This window comes from Xenopus tropicalis, chromosome 2, assembly GCF_000004195.4.
Source record: "Xenopus tropicalis strain Nigerian chromosome 2, UCB_Xtro_10.0, whole genome shotgun sequence".
Taxonomy (NCBI): domain Eukaryota; kingdom Metazoa; phylum Chordata; class Amphibia; order Anura; family Pipidae; genus Xenopus; species Xenopus tropicalis.
The window spans coordinates 180,894,517-180,899,614 of record NC_030678.2 but is presented as its reverse complement, the minus strand read 5'-3'; positions in this window follow the sequence as shown (position 1 = coordinate 180,899,614).

Below are 5,098 nucleotides of genomic sequence, written 5' to 3'. Positions count from 1 at the left end.
TGAGTAGAGATAGAGATATGAGAAGAGAGAGATGAGAGATGACCGCAGAGGGTCGCTCAGACTAGATAGCCTTCCAGCTAGCAATCCTCAGCATTCCTATCTCTTCTCTTTTTCTCTCATCTCTCATCTCTCATCTCTCATCTCTCATCTCTCATCTCTCATCTCTCATCTCTCATCTCTCATCTCTCATCATCTCTCATCCTATGCTAATGCAGAGGAAGCAGAAAGTAGAGGACGCTGAGAATTGCTAGCCTGTGCGGCCCTCTCTCCCTATGCTAATGCAGAGGAAGCAGAAAGTAGAGGGTGCTGAGAATTGCTAGCCGTTGCGGCCCTCTCTCCCTATGCTAATGCGGAGGAAGCAGAAAGTAGAGGATGCTGAGAATTGCTAGCCCTGTGCGGCCCTCTCTCCCCTATGCTAATGCAGAGGAAGCAGAAAGTAGAGGGTGCTGAGGATTGCTAGCCGGCAAGGCTACCTAGCCTGTGCGGCCCTCTCTCCCTATGCTAATGCAGAGGCAGCAGAACATAGAGGATGCTGAGGATTGCTAGCTGGCAAGGCTATCTAGCCTGAGCGACCCTCTGCGGCCATCTCTCATCTCTCATCTCTCATCTCTCATCTCTCATCTCTCATCTCTCATCTCTCATCTCTCATCTCTCATCTCTCATCTCTCATCTCTCATCTCTCATCTCTCATCTCTCATCTCTCATCTCTCATCTCTCATCTCTCATCTCTCATCTCTCATCTCTCATCTCTCTCCCTATGCTAATGCAGAGGAAGCAGAAAGTAGAGGACGCTGAGAATTGCTAGCCTGTGCGGCCCTCTCTCCCTATGCTAATGCAGAGGAAGAAGAAAGTAGAGGGTGCTGAGAATTGCTAGCCGTTGCGGCCCTCTCTCCCTATGCTAATGCGGAGGAAGCAGAAAGTAGAGGATGCTGAGAATTGCTAGCCTGTGCGGCCCTCTCTCCCTATGCTAATGCAGAGGAAGCAGAAAGTAGAGGATGCTGAGGATTGCTAGCCGGCAAGGCTATCTAGCCTGAGCGACCCTCTGCTCCCATCTCCCATCTCCCATCTCCCATCTCCCATCTCCCATCTCCCATCTCCCATCTCCCATCTCCCATCTCCCATCTCCCATCTCCCATCTCCCATCTCCCATCTCCCATCTCCCATCTCCCATCTCCCATCTCCCATCTCCCATCTCCCATCTCCCACCTCCCTCCCTATGCTAATGCAGAGGAAGCAGAAAGTAGAGGACGCTGAGAATTGCTAGCCTGTGCGGCCCTCTCTCCCTATGCTAATGCAGAGGAAGAAGAAAGTAGAGGGTGCTGAGAATTGCTAGCCGTTGCGGCCCTCTCTCCCTATGCTAATGCGGAGGAAGCAGAAAGTAGAGGATGCTGAGAATTGCTAGCCTGTGCGGCCCTCTCTCCCTATGCTAATGCAGAGGAAGCAGAAAGTAGAGGGTGGCTGAGGTTATTGCTAGCCGGCAGGCTACCTAGCCTGTGCGGCCCTCTCTCCCCTATGCTAATGCAGAGGCAGCAGAAACATAGAGGACCGCCTGAGGGATTGCTAGCTAGGCAAGGCTACCTAGCTCCGCAGCCGCCCTCTGCGGTCATCTCTCCTCATCTCTCTACATCTCTCCTCTATCTCTCCTCATCTCTCCTCATCTCGTCATCATCTCTGCCTCATCTCTCCTCATCATCTCCTCATCATCCTCCTCATTCCTATCTCTCCTCATCTCTCATCATCTCTCTCATCTCTCCATCATCTCCTCCATCTCTCTCATCTCTCCTCTATGCTAATGCAGAGGAAGCAGAAAGTAGAGGACGCTGAGAATTGCTAGCCTGTGCGGCCCTCTCTCCCTATGCTAATGCAGAGGAAGCAGAAAGTAGAGGGTGCTGAGAATTGCTAGCCGTTGCGGCCCTCTCTCCCTATGCTAATGCAGAGGCAGCAGAACATAGAGGATGCTGAGGATTGCTAGCTGGCAAGGCTATCTAGCCTGAGCGGCCATCTCTCATCTCTCTCATCTCTCTCATCTCTCTCATCCTCTCATCTCTCTCATCTCTCTCATCTCTCTCATCTCTCTCATCTCTCTCATCTCTCATCTCTCATCTCTCATCTCTCATCTCTCATCTCTCATCTCTCATCTCTCATCTCTCATCTCTCATCTCTCTCATCTCTCTCCCTATGCTATTTGCAGAGGAAGCAGAAAGTAGAGGAGCTTGAGAATTGCTAGCCTGTGCGGCCCTCTCTCCCTATGCTAATGCAGAGGAAGCAGAAAGTAGAGGGTGCTGAGAATTGCTAGCCGTTGCGGCCCTCTCTCCCTATGCTAATGCGGAGGAAGCAGAAAGTAGAGGATGCTGAGAATTGCTAGCCTGTGCGGCCCTCTCTCCCTATGCTAATGCAGAGGAAGCAGAAAGTAGAGGGTGCTGAGGATTGCTAGCCGGCAAGGCTACCTAGCCTGTGCGGCCCTCTCTCCCTATGCTAATGCAGAGGCAGCAGAACATAGAGGATGCTGAGGATTGCTAGCTGGCAAGGCTATCTAGCCTGAGCGACCCTCTGCGGCCGTCTCTCGTCTCTCGTCTCTCGTCTCTCGTCTCTCGTCTCTCGTCTCTCGTCTCTCGTCTCTCGTCTCTCGTCTCTCGTCTCTCGTCTCTCGTCTCTCGTCTCTCGTCTCTCATCTCTCTCCCTATGCTAATGCAGAGGAAGCAGAAAGTAGAGGACACTGAGAATTGCTAGCCTGTGCGGCCCTCTCTCCCTATGCTAATGCAGAGGAAGAAGAAAGTAGAGGGTGCTGAGAATTGCTAGCCGTTGCGGCCCTCTCTCCCTATGCTAATGCGGAGGAAGCAGAAAGTAGAGGATGCTGAGAATTGCTAGCCTGTGCGGCCCTCTCTCCCTATGCTAATGCAGAGGAAGCAGAAAGTAGAGGGTGCTGAGGATTGCTAGCCGGCAAGGCTACCTAGCCTGTGCGGCCCTCTCTCCCTATGCTAATGCAGAGGCAGCAGAACATAGAGGATGCTGAGGATTGCTACCTGGAAAGGCTATCTAGTCTGAGCGGCCATCTCTCATCATCTCTCATCATCATCTCTCATCATCTCTCATCATCTCTCATCATCTCTCATCATCTCTCATCATCTCTCATCATCTCTCATCATCTCTCATCATCTCTCATCATCTCTCATCATCTCTCATCTCTCATCATCTCTCATCTCTCTCCCTATGCTAATGCAGAGGAAGCAGAAAGTAGAGGACGCTGAGAATTGCTAGCCTGTGCGGCCCTCTCTCCCTATGCTAATGCAGAGGAAGCAGAAAGTAGAGGGTGCTGAGAATTGCTAGCCGTTGCGGCCCTCTCTCCCTATGCTAATGCAGAGGCAGCAGAACATAGAGGATGCTGAGGATTGCTAGCTGGCAAGGCTATCTAGCCTGAGCGGCCATCTCTCATCTCTCATCTCTCATCTCTCATCTCTCATCTCTCATCTCTCATCTCTCATCTCTCATCTCTCATCTCTCATCTCTCATCTCTCATCTCTCATCTCTCATCTCTCATCTCTCATCTCTCATCTCTCATCTCTCTCCCTATGCTATTTGCAGAGGAAGCAGAAAGTAGAGGACCTTGAGAATTGCTAGCCTGTGCGGCCCTCTCTCCCTATGCTAATGCAGAGGAAGCAGAAAGTAGAGGGTGCTGAGAATTGCTAGCCGTTGCGGCCCTCTCTCCCTATGCTAATGCGGAGGAAGCAGAAAGTAGAGGATGCTGAGAATTGCTAGCCTGTGCGGCCCTCTCTCCCTATGCTAATGCAGAGGAAGCAGAAAAGTAGAGGGTGCTGAGGATTGCTAGCGCAAGGCTACCTAGCCTGTGCGGCCCTCTCTCCTATGCTAATGCAAGGCAGCAGAACATAGAGGATGCTGAGGATTGCTAGCTGGCAAGGCTATCTAGCCTGAGCGACCCTCTGCGGCCGTTCTCTCGTCTCTTCGTCTCTCGTCTCTCGTCTCTCGTCTCTCGTCTCTCGTCTCTCGTCTCTCGTCTCTCGTCTCTCGTCTCTCGTCTCTCGTCTCTCGTCTCTCAACTCTCTCCCTATGCTAATGCAGAGGAAGCAGAAAGTAGAGGACCCTGAGAATTGCTAGCCTGTGCGGCCCTCTCTCCCTATGCTAATGCAGAGGAAGCAGAAAATAGAGGGTGCTGAGAATTGCTAGCCGTTGCGGCTCTCTCTCCCTATGCTAATGCGGAGGAAGCAGAAAGTAGAGGATGCTGAGAATTGCTAGCCTGTGCGGCCCTCTCTCCCTATGCTAATGCAGAGGAAGCAGAAAGTAGAGGGTGCTGAGGATTGCTAGCCGGCAAGGCTACCTAGCCTGTGCGGCCCTCTCTCCCTATGCTAATGCAGAGGCAGCAGAACATGAGGATTGCTGAGGATTGCTAGCTGGCAAGGCTATCTAGCCTGAGCGACCCTCTGCGGCCATCTCTCAATCTCTCAATCTCTCAATCTCTCAATCTCTCAATCTCTCAATCTCTCAATCTCTCAATCTCTCAATCTCTCAATCTCTCAATCTCTCATCTCTCATCTCTCAATCTCTCTCCCTATGCTAATGCAGAGGAAGCAGAAAGTAGAGGACACTGAGAATTGCTAGCATGTGCGGCCCTCTCTCCCTATGCTAATGCAGAGGAAGAAGAAAGTAGAGGGTGCTGAATTGCTAGCCGTTGCGGCCCTCTCTCCCTATGCTAATGCGGAGGAAGCAGAAAGTAGAGGATGCTGAGAATTGCTAGCCTGTGCGGCCCTCTCTCCCTATGCTAATGCAGAGGAAGCAGAAAGAAGAGGGTGCTGAGGATTGCTAGCCGGCAAGCCTACCTAGCCTGTGCGGCCCTCTCTCCCTATGCTAATGCAGAGGCAGCAGAACATAGAGGATGCTGAGGATTGCTAGCTGGCAAGGCTATCTAGCCTGAGCGACCCTCTGCGGCCGTCTCTCGTCTCTCGTCTCTCGTCTCTCGTCTCTCGTCTCTCGTCTCTCGTCTCTCGTCTCTCGTCTCTCGTCTCTCGTCTCTCGTCTCTCGTCTCTCGTCTCTCGTCTCTCGTCTCTCGTCTCTCATCTCTCTCCCTATGCTAATGCAGAGGAA